Raw genomic sequence first — 16,456 nt, forward strand, 5'->3', positions numbered from 1 at the left:
TAATCCATAATATCAATTGAGAATTAATAATTTATACTAATGAATTGCTAGGAAGAGACAGAATAACTGTACCTGCAATTCAAGTTACCAAATATTTACTGAGTATTAATTCCAGGTTGGACCCAAGATTAGACATGCAGGATATGAGGTTATGTGACTACATGTGTCTGTTATAAAGATGAGAAAACATCACTGAGATAAGACTGCTGCCTTGTAGAAGAGTTTCTCCAGGGCCCCCTTCATATCCCTGTTCCTCAGGCTGTAAATGAAGGGGTTCAGCAATGGGGTGACCACTGTGTACATCACAGAGGAAATTATGTCCTTGGAATTGGAGGTGCTGGATGAAGGGACAAAATACAGCCCAATAATTGTCCCATAATACAGAGAAACCACAGACAGGTGGGAGCCACATGTGGACAAGGCTTTTCAGATGCCTTTGGTGGATGGAATCTTGAGGATGGTGGCCCCGATGTGGCCATAAGAGACCAAGATGCATGTTAGTGGGAAGGTGATGACTGCCAGTCCTACTGTGAAAAGTAGAAGTTCATTGAAGGATGTGTCTGAGCGGGAGAGACTGAGCAGGGCACCAAAGTCACAGAAGAAATGGGGAATGGTATTGTCAGCACAAAAGGACAGGTGGGTCAGAAGAAGGGTGTGACACAGAGCATTGGCACTGGAGAGAATCCAAGATACAGTTACCAGTAAGGTACACAGTCCCTCTCTCATGATGGTGGTGTAATGGAGAGGGTGACAGATGGCCACGTGCCTGTCATAGGCCATTGAGGTCAGAAGGAAATCATCCAGAACAGTAAAAAATATGAAAAAATACATCTGTGCTATGCACCCTGCATAGGAGATGGATTGATCCTGAGTCTGCATGTTCATCAGCATCTTAGGGACAGTGACAGATGAAAAGGAGACATCAGAGAAGGCCAGGTGGCTGAGGAAGAAGTACATGGGGGTGTGGAGGTGAGGGTCCAGTCTGATGAGCAGGATGATGAGCAGGTTCCCCAGCACCGTGGTCAGGTACATGCCCAGGAAGAGGGCAAAGAAGATGCCCTGCTGCTCCGCCTGGATGGGGAGCCCCAGGAGGAGGAACTTGGATATGTGGCTCTGGTTCTCCCTCCTCATGTTCCTCTCCTGTCTGCTGGCATGAATGGAGAGCAAGAGAAGCAGAAACCATCACATTATGATTTCCAGCAGCAGATAAAAAAGAGGCTCTTCTACTGCTGAATATGCTAAAGTCTGTCTACATTGACATGACACTACAAAAATCCTTTAAAGTGGATGGAATCCTCATGTTAAGTGAAAGAACTTTATCAGACAAGTGAGTTGGATACAGAAGAGAATCTGGCTCAGTGGAATATTTTCATTATCTAGGAGAGAGTCAGCCTCTTAATCATCATTTGCAGCTATGTATAATTGTTTACACAAAAATGACCTAGGAGATGGATGTAAAATTAAATCTGTATAATTTACGGTTTTTGTCTCTACATTTACAAACATACATAAGTCTTGACCTTCAAGTTATAAAATATTGAACTTCTGAAATATAAAACCAATTAATAAGTTGTATTTGGAGGAAGTTTCAACAACACATTGTCAAAGCAAAGTGGATCAAAAATAAATAGTCAAATTATCCATTATATATAAAGATCAAAGAAAGAGAAGCATACCTATTGCTTGGAATCCAAGTGTCCTGGAGCTCAGTCTTGCAATATCACTGTTTGGAAAACTAACAATATTACTGCCAGTTATATACATTTTTACTAGTACTCATGTTCATCATTCTGTTACCTCTCTGATTCAACAACATCTATAACCAATCTCGTAGGATAAAACATGATGTAAGATAGTATGAAAAAAAGGATGTTTGTATAAATATATATATATATAATATGAGAAAATTAATGTATGTATATGAAAAAAGGATGTTTGTATAAATAAATACATATATATAATATGAGAAAAATAATGTATGTATATTTCTATGTATATGTGTGTGTGTGTATAAAAAATGACTGGGTAATTTTTCTGTACAGCCTAAAATGAAAAAATGTAAATAAACTATACTCAAACATAAATAAAATTATATATATATATATATACACACATACACACACATGCAAACACACATACACACACAGAAACCAACCCCTCATGACCTCATCAACATGCACAATATGAGAAGAAAAAAGCTGTTATCAAGAAAGTTCAGAGAGAAGCCAAGAATGTCTTCTTTATACATCTTTAAGAACTAGTAATCAGAGGTGGTTTAAGGAAGGCACAGAGAAGTGCTAATCACCTGTGTACACACACACATACCACCATCACCACCCCTGCTCCTGCTGAAAGATGTATTGATCTGCTCTGAAATTTATGCTTGGTTGATCTAGATGACAGGAGTATGGACTGGCTTCTCACCTTTTCTGTAGGATGCCCTGAGACCAGATGCATCCACAACTTCTGTAGTCCTGAACCTCTGACCAGCATCAGAGAGAAAAGTCATGATCCAGGAGCTTACTCCTCAGTTAATTCACCCCCTTCAGAAATGGAGAGGTGAAGTCTATGCTCTAGTCACCAGGGAAAGGACCCAAGGGGACAGGGCACCAAGCTCTTGGTAAAGAGACATGCATTAAACCTATGTTAATTGCTCAGTTTACCTCCTCCTGCCTCCAGGACAGATGCCCTAGGGCAGTGGTCCCTAAACTTGGATGTTCTGTAGAATCGCCTAGGGAGCTTGTTAACGATGCAGATCCCAGCTCCACATGCAGTGATGCATATTCATGATATCTGGGGCCAGGTGATTCTCAGGCAGATGGTTCTCAGGGCAGACTGTGAGGCAACACTGTCCTTAGGAGGAACCTCAGGGAGGTGCCTGTGCATGGGAGCCCAGAAGGTGATGTGGGGAGACCCCCTTCCTGGCCCTTCCTACCAGGTTCATGTTTTCCCTGACAGTCATAGCCAGGGATGTGAAGAGGGATTTTTCCCCCCAGGGGAGATTCCTATTCTATTTGCTGCTTTTAAAATTAATTCTGCTTCATGATGGAAATCAAATAAAACAAACAGGAAAACAAAGGGTAAAGTCAAAGTACTTCAGCCTTCTAGTATTCATTTTTTTATCTTTCTACAATGGTTTTTATTTAGAAAATTTCAGATTTATTTATTTTTAATTGTTATTTTCCCAATATAATTACTTTTCTACTGTACAGTAGGGTGACCCAGCTACACATACTACTCTATACATATTCTATTCTCTCACATGATCATGCTCCATCTCAAGTGACCAGGCATAGTTCCCAGGGCTACACAGAAGTATCTCATTGCTAATCCATTCCAAAGGCAATAGTGTGCATCTATTAACCACAAGCTCCCAATCCACCCCACTCCCTCCCCCTCCTAAATCCATTTGTTTTTGCATCTATTTTATAGCTTTATTTTTCCATGAGAATTTACTCTACTAATATTTGAATTTCTACTTGTATGCATATGAATACATTGAGCACATAAAATATCCATAAATGAATCTACTTTAATTTTTTAATTTTTAGGAGATCATTTGTTGAATGAACACATTATTAAATTTTATTTTTTTGAGATTTTTGTTTGCTCTATGATTCTTTTTTAATTATATTTATTTTTTCCATTGTAGTTGTTTACAGTGTTTTGTCAATTTTCTACTGTACAGCAAAGTGAGCTAGTCTCACACACACATACATATATGCCTTATTTTTTCTCACATTATCATGCTCCCTCATAAATGACTAGATATAGTTCCCTGTTACTATACAGCAGGATCTCATTGCTTATCATTCAAAAGCAATAGTTTATGTATATTAAACCCAGATTCCCAGTCCAACACACTCCTTAGACCTCCCCCTTGGCAATCAAAAGTCTGTTCTCCAAGTCCATGATTTTATTCTCTGAGGAAAGGTTCATTTGTGCTGTATATTATATTCCAGATAAAGGTGATATCATATGGTATCTGTCATTCCCATTCTGACTTACCTCACTGTCTGACTCTCTAGTTCCATCCATGTTGCTGCAAATGGCATTATTTTGTTCTTCTTTATGGCTGAGTAGTATTTCACTGCATATATACACCCATCTTCTTAATCCATTCATCAGTCAATGGACATTTATGTTGTTCCCATGTCATGGTTATTGTGAATAGTGCTGAAATGATCATACATGTGTGTGTGTCTTTTTCAAGGAAAATTTTGTCTGGATAGATGCCCAAAAATAGGACTCCTGGGTCATATGGTAGTTCTATATTTAGATTTTGGAGGAACCTCCATACTGTTTTCCACAGTGGTTGTACCAATTTACATTCCAACCAACAGTGTAGAAGGGTTCCCTTTTCTCCACACCTGCTCCAGCATTTGTTATTTGTTGCCTCATTAATATGGCCATTCGGAGTGGTGTGAGTTGTTATCTCATAGTAGTTTTGATTTCCATTTCTCTATTAATCAGTACTGATTTAGGATTTTTTAGTGTGCTTGTGAGTCATTTGTATATCTTCTTTGGGGAAATGTATATTCAGGTCTTTTTTCCCATTTTTCCATTGGATTTATTTTTTTGTTGTTTTTTATCTCTTGAGTTGTTGTATAAGTTGTTTGCATATTTCAGAGATTAAGCCCTTGTCAATTGAATCATTTGAAATTATTTTCTCACATTCCTTAGGTTGTCTTTTTATTTTTTAGTTTTTTAATGGTTTCCTTTGCTGTGCAAAACTTGTCAGTTTGATTAGTTACCATTGATTTATTTTTGCTTTTATTTCTGTTGCCTTGGGAGACTGACCTGAGAAGACATTTGTAAGGTTGATGTCAGAGACTGTTTTTCCTATGTTCTCTTCCAGGAGTTTGATGGTGTCTTGTCTTACATCTAAGATTTTCAGCCATTCTGATTTTATTTTTGGGCATGGTGTGTGGGTGTGTTCCAGGGTCACTGATTTACATGTGGCTGTCCAGTTTTCCTAGCACCAATTGCTGAAAACACCATCTTTTTTTCCACTATATATTCTTGCCTCCTTTGTCAAAGATTAATTGACCATAGGTGTCTGGGTTTACTTCTGAGTTCTCTGTTCTTCTCCATTGGTCTCTAAGTCTGTTGGGAACCAGTACCACATTGTCTTCCTTACTGTGGCTCATTAAAATTGCCTGAAGTCTTTAAGAGTTATTCTTCCTGCTTGGTTTTTGTCCCTCAGGATTGCTTTGGCAATTCTGGGTCTTTTACAGTTCCATATAAATTTGGGGGTTGTTTGTTCTAGTTCCCTTAGTAATGTCACGGGTAGTTTGATGGGGATTGCATTGAATCCGTTGATTGCTTCAGGTAATATGGCCACTTTTACAACATTAGTTTTTCTAACCTAGGAGCATGGAGTATCTTTCCATTTCTTTGAATCATCTTTAATGTCCACGATGAATGTTTTATAGTTCTCAGCATATAAGTCTTTCACTTCCTTGTTCAGGTTTAGTCACAGGTAGTTGATGTTTTGGGCTGTGATTTTAAAAGTTGTATTTTTGTATTCCTTGTCTAATATTTCATTGTTAGTATACATAAATGCAACTGATTTATGAATGTTAATCTCGTATCCTGCTACTTTTACTGAATTTGTTGATCAGGTCAAGTAATTTTTGTGTGCAGTCCTTAGGGTTTTCTATATATAGTATCATGTCACCTGCATACAGTGACAATTTTATATCTTCTCTTCCAGTTTGGATACTTTTTTTTCTTTTTTCTTTTGTCTGACTTCTATGTCTAAGACTTCCAATACTATGTTGAATAACAGAAGTGAGAGTGGGCATGCTTACCTTGTTCCTAATTTTAGTGGGAAGGCTTTCAGCTTTTCTCCACTGAGTGTTATGTTTGCTGTGGGTGTGTCATCAATGGCTTTGATTATGTTAAGGTATGTTCCCTCTATACCCACTTTGGTAAGAGTTTTTATCATGAATGGTTGTTGAACTTTGTCAAATGCTTTTTCTGAATCTATTGAAATGATCATGTGCTTTTTGACTTTTCTATTGTTAATGTGGTGTATTAATTGATTTGCATATGTTGAACCATCCTTGTGAACCTGGGATGAATCCCACTTGGTCATGGTGTATGATCCTTTTGATATGTTGGATTTAATTGGCTAAAATTTTGTTGAGAATATTTGCATCTATATTCCTCAAAGATATTGGCCTATAGTTTTATTTTTTGGTGGTGTCTTTGGTTTGGTATTAGGGTGAGGGTGGCATCATAGAATGTCTTTGGAGAATTCCTTCTTCTTCATTCTTTTGAAAAGTGTAAGGAGGATGGGTACAAGTTCTTAATTGCATGTTTGGTAGAATTTTCCTGTGAATCCCTCTGGTCATGGACTTTTGTTTGTAGGGATTGGTTTTATTTGATTTCATTTCTAGTGACTAAAATGTTGATTTAACCTATTTCTTCTTGATTCACATTTGGTGGGCTGTAAGTCTCTTCTAGGTTGTCAAATTTGTTGGCTTGAAATTTTTCATAGTATACTCATGTTTTTTTTTTTTAGCTCTACACTGTCCACTGCAATTTGCTCTCATTCATTTCTTATTTTGTTTATTTGTTTTTTTTTTCTTTTTTTGCTCCCTCTTCTGGTGAGTCTGGCCAGAGGTTTGTCAATTTTGATTACCCCTTCAATGAACCAACTCGATTTTATTGATTTTTTCTATTGTTTTGGATTCTTTATTTTATTGATTTCCTTTTTGATAATTATGATTTTCTTTCTTCTACCGACTTTAGGTTTTTTTGTTCTTCTTTTTCTAGTTCATTTAGGTGGTGGGTTAATTTGTCAATTTGAGATTTTTCCCTTTTTTGGAATACCTGTATTGCTATTAACTTCCCTGATCACTGCTTTTGAACCATCCAATAGATTTTTGAATTGTTATATCTTCATTATCATTTGTCTCCAGGTATTTTTTTATTTTCTTGTTGATTTCCACATCGACCCATGGGTTTTTTTAGGAGCATGTTGTTTGGTCTCCATGTAGGAGGGTTTTTTTCTCACTTCTTTTCCAGGGTTGCTTTCTAGTTTCATGCCATTGTGGCCAGAGATGATACTTGAAGTAATGTCTTGAATTTGTTGAGGTTAATTTTGTGCCCCAATATGTGGTTGATCCTTGAGAATGTTCCATGTGCACTTGAGAAGAATGTATATTCTGATTTTTTTGGATGTAATGTCCTGAAAATGTCAATTAAGTCTAACTTTTCTATTGCTTCCTTTAGGATCTCTGTGGCTTTATTGGTTTTCTGTCTAGAGGATCTGTCCATTGATGTGAGTGGAGTGTTAAATTCTCCTACTATTATTGTATTCCCATCAATTTCCGCATTTATGTGTGTTAGCATTTGTTGCATGTATCCCAGTGCTCTAATATTAGGCATGTATAGATTGACAATTATAATTTCCTCTTCTTGAACAGATCCTTTTATCATTAAATACTGTCCTTCTTTGTCTTTATGGCCTTCATTTTAAAGTCTATTTTGGCTGATAGGAGAATTGCAACTCCTTCTTTCCTGTCTGGTCCATTGGCATGAAATATCTTTTCCCATCCTCTCACTCTGAATCTATGTGTGTCATTTTCTGTGAGGTGAGTCTGTTGTAGACAGTATATTGTAGGCCTTTGCTTTTTTAAGACATTTTATTTTTTTTAGTTTTTAAAATTACTCAATGAATTTTATTACATTTATAGTTGTACAACATTCATCACAACCAAATTTCATAGTATTTCCAACCCAAATGCTCAGTGCATCCCCCCAGCCCCCAACCTGTCTCATTTGGAAAACATAAGTTTTTCAAAGTCAGTATCTGTCCTGCAAAGAAGTTCATTGTGTCCTTTATTCATATTCCACATGTAAGTGATAGCATTTGAATTTGGTGTCTCTTTGTCTGACTGACTTCACTTAGCATGATAATTTCTAGGTGCATCCATGTTGCTGCAAATGCCATTATTTCTTTCCTTTTAATGGCTTAGTAATATTCTATTGTGTATATGTACCACATCTTCTTGATCCACTCTTCTGTCAATGGACATTTGGGTTGTTTCCATGTCTTGGCTAGTGTACATAGTGCATCAATGAACATTGGAATAAATGTGTCTTTTTGAATCATGGTTTTCTCTGGATAGGTGCTCAGGTCTGGGATTGCTGGATCAGATGGTACCTCTATTTTTAGTTTCAGGAGGAATCTACATACTGTTTTCTACGGTGGTTGCACAAATTTATATTCCCACAAACAGTGCAGTAGTGTAGTTTTTCCCTCCACACCCTCTCCAGCACTTATTGTTTGTAGACTTTTTGATGATGGCCATTCTCGTCACTGAATGATGGTACCTCATAGTTGTTTTGATTTGTATTTCTCTAATAATTAGTGATGTTGAACATTTTTTCATATATATATATATATTTGCCATCTCTATGTCTTCTGTGGAGAATTGTCTGTCTAGATCTTCTGCCCATTTTTTCATGGGGTTGTATCTTTTTTTGCTATTGAGCTGAAGGTGGTATTTATAAATTTTGGATATTAATCCCTTGTCACTTCATTTGCAAATATTTTCTCCTATTTTGTGGGTTCTCTTTTTGTTTCATTTAGGGTTTCCTTTGCTGTGCAGAAACTTTCAAATTTAATTAAGTCCTATTTGTTTATTTTTGTTTTTACTGTCATTACTCTAAGAGGTGAATCTGAGAAGATGTTGCTGTGGTTTTTGTCACAGATTATTTGGCCTGTTTTCCACTAAGAGCTTTATATTACCTGGTCTTATAACTAGGTATTTTATCCATTTTGAGTTTATTTTTGTGTATGGAATTAGGAAGTGTTCTAATTTCATTCTTGCACATGTGGCTGTCCAGTTTTCCCAGCACCACTTATTGAACAGGCTCTCTTTTTTCCATTGTACATTCTTGCCTCCTGTGTCATAGATGAGCTGACTATAGTTGTGTGGGTTTAATTCTGGGCTTTCTATCCTGTTCCACTGATCTATTTTTTTTTTGTCTTTGTGCCAGTACCATATACATTTGATGACTGTGGCTTTGTACTATAGTCTGAAGTCAAGGAGGATGATTGCTCCAGCTCCATTTTTCATTTTCAGGATGGTTTTGGCTATTTTGGTTCTTTTGTGCCTCCAAACTTTAAAGTATTTTGTTTGAGTTCTGTGAAAATGTCCTTGGTAATTTGATAGAGATTTCTTGAATCTGTAGATTGCCTTGCATAAGAGAATTATTTTCATAGTATTGACTCTTCCCATTCAAGAGCATGGTATAACATTCCATCTGTTTGTGTCATCTTTGATTCTTTCATCAGCATTTTACAGTTTTCAGAGTAAAGTTCTTTTGTCTCTTTAAGTAGGTTTATTCCTAGGTATTTTATTCTTTTGGATGCAATGGTAAATGGGGTTGCTTCCTTAACTTCTCTGTCTGATTTTTGTTCTTAGTATATAGAAATGCAGTTGATTTCTGTGTATTAATTTTGTGTCCTTTAAATTTTCCAAATTAATTTCTGAGCTCTAACAGTTTTCTGGTAGAGTCTTTAGGACTCTCTAGGTATAGTATGTCATCTGCAAATAGTGATAGTTTTACTTCTTCCTTTCCAATTGGATTCCTTTTTATCTCTTTTACTTCTCTGATTGCTGTGTGGCTATGACTTCCAAAACTATGTTGAAAAGGAGTAGTGAGAGCAGGGATCCTTATCTTGTTCCTGATCTCAATGGGAATACTTTCAGCTTTTCACCATCGAGCATGATGTTAGCTGTGGGTTGGACATATATGGCCTTTATTATGTTGAGGTAGGTTCCCTCTATGCACACTTTCTGAAGGGTTTTTATCAGAAATGGATGTTGGATTTTGTCAAAAGCTTTTTCTGCATCTATTGAGAGGATCATTGGTTTTTATTCTTGTTTGTTAATGTGGTGGTTAATCACACTGATGGATTTGTGGATATTGAAGAATCCTTGCATCCCTGGAATAAAACCCACTTGATCATGATGTACAATCCTTTTAATGTACTGTTGGATTCTGTTTGCTATTTTGTTGAGGATTTTTGCATCAATGTTCATCAGTGAAATTGGCCTGTAATTTTCTTCTTTTCTGTCTTCATCTGGTTTTTGTATCACGGTGATGGTGGCCTCACAGAATGAGTTTGGGACTGTTCCTTCCTCTGCACATTTTTGGAGTAGTTTTAGAAGGGTACATGTTAGCTCTTTAAATGTTTTATAGAATTCGCCTGTGAAGCCATCTGGTCCTGGACTTTTGTTTGTTGGAAATTTTTTAATCAGTTTCAATCTCAGTGCTTGTGATTGGTCTATCCATCTTTCCATCTCATCTTGGTTGTCTTGGAAGATTGTACTTTTCTAAGAATTTGTCCATTTCTTCTAGGTTTTCTGTTTTATTGGCATATAGTTGCATATAGTAGTATCTTGTGATTCTTTATATTTCTGTGATGTCTGCTGTTACTTCTTTTTCATTTCTAATTTTATTGATTTGAGTCCTCTCCTTTTTTCTTGATAAGTCTGGCTAAGGGTTTATCAATTTTGTTGATCTTTTCAAAGAATGAGCTTTTCATTTCATTGATTTTTTCTAAGGTTTTCTTCATTTCTATTTCATTGATTTCTGCTCTGATCTTTATCATTTCTTTCCTTCTACTAACTTTATGTCTTGCCTATTCTCTCTCTAGCTGTTTTAGATGTAAAGTTAGGTTGTTTATTTGAGGTTTTTTTTTTTTTTTTCCTTGAGGTAGGCTTGTATTGCTATAAACTTTCCTCTTAGAATGGCTTTTGCTGCATCCAATAGGTTTTGGAGTGTGGTATCTTTGTTATCCTTTGCGTCTAGGTATTTTTTAATTTCCTCTTTGATTTCTTCAGTGATCCATTGGTTGTTTAGTAGCATGTTGTTTAGTCTCCATGTGTTCATGTTTTTGCAGCTTTTTTCTTTTTGTTGATTTCCAGTCATATGTCATTGTGGTCAGAAAAGAAGCTTAATATGATTTCAATTTTCATTAAGTTACCTAGGCTTGATTTGTAGCCCATGATATGATCAATCTTAAAGAATGTTCTGTGTGCACTTGAGAATAATGTGTATTTTATTACTTTTGGATGGAATGTCCTAAAAATATCTATTAAGTCCATCTGGTCTAATGATTCATTCAGGACCTGTATTTCCTCATTGATTTTCTGTCTGGGTGATCTGTCCATTACTGTAAGTGGGTTGTAAAAGACCCCCACTATTATTGTGTTATTGTTGATGTCTCCTTTTTAGGTTGTTAGCAGTTGCTGTATATATTGTGGTGATACCATGTGGGGTGCATAGATATTTAAAATTTTTATATCTTCTTCTAGGATTGATCATTTGATCATTAGGCAGTGTCCTTCCTTGTCTCTTAAAATAGTCTTCATTTTAAGGTCTGTTTTTTTCTGATATGGATATTGCTACTCCATCTTTCTTTTGATTCCTGTTTGCATGAAACATTTTCTTCCATCCTCTCAATTTCAATTTGTTTGTGTCCCTGGAAGTGAAGTAGGTCTCTTGAAGACAGAATAAATATGGGTCTTGTTTTTGTATCCATTCAGTCATTCTATGTCTTCTGGTTGGGGCATTTCATCCATTAATATTTAAGGTAATTATTAGTATATATGTTCTGATTGCCATTTTATTAATTGTTTTGGATTTGTTTTTGTTGCTCTTTTTTCTTCCCTTATTCTCTTGTTCTCTCTTCTTCTGGTTTGATGACTATTATTAGTCTTTTATTTGAATTGATTTTTTTATTTATTTGTGTATCATTTGTAGATCTTTGGTTTGCAGTTGCTTTGAAGTTTTGATATAGCAGTCTATATATATAAATATATATGATTTTTTTAAGTTGTTGGTCTCTTAATCACAAGTGTGTCTCCAGTATTCTACATTTGTACCCTCCTCTTCTCTCAATTTCTGACTTTGGTAGCATAATTGTGCATGGATGAATTTGATTTTTTACTGTATATATATGCCTTTACTGGTGAGCCTTGTCATTTGGGGTATTTTTGTATCTGGTTTTGCTTTTTTTTTTTTTTCTGCGTAGAGAAGTTCCTTTAGTATTCACTGTAATGCTGGTTTAGTGTTGCAGAATTCTATTAGCTTTTGCTTATCTGAAGAGCTTTTGAGTTCACCTTTAAATCTTAATGGGAGCCTTGCTGGGTAAAGTAATCTTGGTTGGAGGTTTTTTCCTTTCATCACCTTAAACATATCATGCCACTCCCTTCTGGCCTACCGAGTTTCTGCTGAAAAATCTGCTGAAAACCTTATTGGGGTTCCCTTATATATTGTTATTTTTCCCTAACTGCTGTCATATTTTCTCTTTGTCTTTAATATTAGTCAATTTGATTAATATGTGTCTCAAGGTTTTCCTCCTCAGGTTTATTTTATATGGTACTTGTTGTGCTTAATGGATTTGAGTGAGTGGGTCCTTTTCCTTTTTAGCAAAGTTTTTGGCTATTATTGCTTCAAATACTTTTTTGTGTGTCCCTTTCTCTCTCTCTTCTCCTTCTGGCACCCCTGTAATACAGGTGTTGTTGTGCTTAACCTTGTCCCAGAGTTATCTGAGACTCTTTTCATTTCTTTTCAATCTTTTTTTCTCTTTTCTGTTCCACTAGTGATTTCCACTAGTCTGTCCTCCACCTCACTTATTTGTTATTTTGCCTCCACCTTCTGTTGTTGGTAGCTTCTAATGAGTTTTTTATTTCATTTGTTGTATTTTGCATCTCTGGTTGCTTAAGCTTTAAATCTTGTGTTGCTTTGCTCTAAATTATCGATATTTGCCTCCAGTTTATTTTCAATGTGTGCATCATCTTCAGCATCCACAGTCTAAAGTCTTTTTCCTGGAGACTGAGAATCTCCCGATCACTTAGCTGATTTTCTGGGGGATTTTTTTTCTCCCTTATCTGAGCTATAGTTCTCTCTCTTTAATTTTTTTTTAGATTTTTGGTGTAGTGTCCTTTTGGCAAGTGATAATGTTATAGCCTGTCTTAAATCTGGTGTGTCCCCCTTGTGGCTGAAGTTGGTATGGGGACTTGCTGTAGGCTTCCTAATGGGAGAGCCTGGGGCCTGCCCACTGGAAGGTGGTCTGATTCCTTTTACTCAGATAGGTGGGGCTTTGACTCTGGGTGAGATTTGAGGTGGCTGTGTGGCTTGGGGTTCTATAGGAAGCCTGTTTACTGATGAGGGGGGCTGTGATCCCACCAGGATTATTGTTTGGCCTGGGGCTTCTCAGCACTGATGGGTGGGGCCCGATTTTTCCAAAATGGCCACCTCCAGAAGAACACATGCTGAATACTTTTCCTGAGAACTTTGCCTCCATGTCCTTCCTCCAAAAAAAGCCACAGTCACCACCTGTTTTCACAGGATACCCTCCAAGAACTACAGCCAGGTCCAACCCAAATTCCTATGGAGCATTTGCTTTGCCCTGGGACCCAGTTCACATGAAAGTCTGTGTTTGCATTTCAAGAATGGGGTCTCCATTTCCCCCAGTCCTGTGGAGCTCCTGCACACAAGTCCCACTGCTCTTTAATGAGAGATGCTCCAGGGGCTCTTTCTCCCAATGCCAGATCTCCAGGCATGGACATTTGATGTGGGACTCAGATCTCTCACTCCTGTAGGTAAGTCTCTGTGATACAGTTACTTTCCACTCTGTGGGGCTTCACACCTGGGAGGTATGGGGATGCTTATATCATATAATCAGCCCTCCTACTCCTTGATATGGCCTCCTCTTTGTCATCTGGAATAGGGTAACTTTTTGAAAATTTCCAGCCCATTTGGTTGAAGGTTGTTCATCATTTGCTTGCAGTTCTGTTGTTTTTATGAAAGAAGTGGAGCTCCAGTCCTTCTGTTCCACCATTTTGTTCCCAAAATGAGGCTTTTGTTTTTTTATACAATCTGCCATTCTGTGTCTTTTGATTGGAACATTAAGTCCATTGACATTTAAGGTAATTATTGATAGATATGGATTTATTGACATTTTAAATCTTATTTTCCAGTTGATCCTATATTTTTCCATTGTTCCTTTCCCTTTTTGGTTGGATAATTTCCATTTATATGATGGATGAGTACTTCCCTTTTTAGTTTTTGTGAATGTAATCTTTGGTTTTGATTTGTGCTTGCCTGTTTTTTTAAGTATGTTAACCTCTTCCTATATATACTTGCTTTAGCCTGTTAGTTATGGAGGGGCAAACACGTTATTTAAGAAATAATTTTAGATTTTCTTATGTTCCTTCCCCATATTCTGTTATTTGGAAGTCTTTTATTAATATCTACAGTTTGTCCTTTTGTTTTTCATGTTCCTTGTGGTTACATTCCCTTTTACAGTAGGGTTCCCTCCCCTCTTTTAGATCTTTATACTGGTTTATTTAAGTGAATGCTTTCTAATTGTGATTTCCTCCATTCTATTTCTTCACACCTCTTTATTATTTAGAGAAGCCCTTTCAATATTTCTTTTAGAATGTTTAGTATTTCTGTACTCTTTTAATGTTTGTTTGTTCAAGAAAATATTTATTTCCCCGTCTATTTTAAATGATATCCTTGCTGGGTAGAGTATTCTAGGTTGCAAATTTTTCCCTTTTATAATTTTAAATATATCTTGCCACTCTCTTCTGGCCTCGAGTATTTCTGTAGAGAAAACATCTGATAGCCTTGGGGGGTGGGTTCCCCTATAATTAATGCTTTGTGTTTCTCTTGCTGCATTTTGAATCCTCTCTTTATCCTTAACACTTGCCAGTTTTATTATAGTATGTTTTGGTGTGGGCCTGTTTGGGTTCAACATGTTTAGGGCTCTCTGTGCTTCCTGTATCCTGAAATCAGTTTCCTTTAGATTTGGAAAATTTTCAGACATGATTCTTTCAAATATATTTTCAATACCCTTTTTTTTCTTCTTCTTCTGGAATTCCTATTATGCTTAGATTTGCCTGCTTTTTATTATCCCATAGATCTATTATAGTGCTTTTGTATTTTTTCATTTTTTTATTATCCCATAGATCTATTATAGTGCTTTTGTATTCATTTCATTGTCTCTTGTCCTGTTTACATGATTTCCATTATTCTATCTTCCAAATCACTAATTCATTCCTCTGCATTATTCATTCTGCACTTTAGTTCCTTTAGCTCAGTTTGCATCTTGCAAATGGATTTTATAAGATTTCCTGGTTCCTCCTTATATTTTCTAGTTCCTTACTAAAGGAATCTGCATTATGGCTTCTATACACTCTTAATTCCTTGATATTCAGCCTTAATTCCTTTCGCATTTTCACTATCTCCATTTTGAACTAGTGTCTATCAGACTGCAGAGGTCTGTTTCATTGTTTGTTGCTTCAGGCAAATTCTCCTTTTCTTCTAACTGGGAATCATTCCTGAGCTTCTTTGTTTTGCTTGTATTTTCCTTTTTCTGTGAGTTTAAGGAAACCAAACTGTGGTCGTTGAGGGCTATTTCTATGCAAGAGCACCCCTTTGTTTTTGTGGGGGGTTACTATTTATTTTTAGTATGGGTGTTTGGATATATGCTGCCCCCTTCTTTGGCGTGAGCAGGCTATTAAGCCCAGGATTCTAAGTCTGTTTCCAGGGAGAAGGAGGCAATGGGTAGGGCTAGTAGTTAGTGCCTAGTTTGGGGGCTCTTGACAGTAGCAAGGCCCTGTAGGATGGTGGTGTAGACTGTTCCTAATTGCGAGGCCCTGGGAAGTGGTAATGAGGCTTAGCTAGATTTAAGAGGTTCCCAGAGCATTGGCAGTGGCAATATCAGAGTGTGTGAGTTCCCAGAGGAGTGAGAGCAACAACATGTGGTGTTTGGTTGCAAGGCCTTCCTCTGTGGTGCTGTCTGAGGTGACTGGGTCTGTAAGTGGAGTTTGTTCATGGACCCCAATTGGTGGTGGCTCATGCCCATCTCTGGAGTCAGAGATAACTGCAGTGGTTTGCCACCCACCACCTGTAGACCATGCAAGAAGCACTCCATCCCACTTAGCCCATGCAGGAGGTGCTGCACAGGCTATGCCTAGTTGCAGAGCCCTGGGAGAAGACAGTGACCAAGCATGTGGGTGCTACCTTGAGCATTTGGCTGTGACAGCAGCAGGGTGGGTGTGCTCCCAGGGGAGTGAGAGAAACAACAGGTGGTGCTAGGTTGCAGTGTCCTCTTTTTTGCCAACCTCTGAGGTGACAGGGGCCGCAGGTGGAGCCTGTTCTACACCCCACATCGTGGCAGGCCACTGCTCCCTCAGTTTCTGAGACGACTGTGGTGTTTGTCCCTGCTGCCTGGAGATCACACAAGAGACTTCATGCCTAGCTCCCCCCATTGCCCCTAGCTTGCACTAGAATGGCTGGGTCTCACATATCCCAAGCAAGGGTCCTCTTGCCACCCTTAGGCTGTGCCAGAAATGTCCCACCCTCTGAGAACCCACACATGCACAGGGAGATTCCTATGGTGGTCCACACCACCTGC

The 16,456-nt window shown here is 37.5% G+C and overlaps 1 pseudogene; it reads right to left on the reverse strand.

Annotated features, from left to right (window-relative positions):
- Window positions 1-189: 189 nt before the first annotated feature.
- LOC125120321 (olfactory receptor 1J4-like) overlaps window positions 190-16,456 on the reverse strand; it is a 39,382-nt pseudogene continuing 23,115 nt past the window's right edge.

This window comes from Phacochoerus africanus, chromosome 2 (assembly GCF_016906955.1).
Source record: "Phacochoerus africanus isolate WHEZ1 chromosome 2, ROS_Pafr_v1, whole genome shotgun sequence".
Lineage (NCBI taxonomy): Eukaryota > Metazoa > Chordata > Mammalia > Artiodactyla > Suidae > Phacochoerus > Phacochoerus africanus.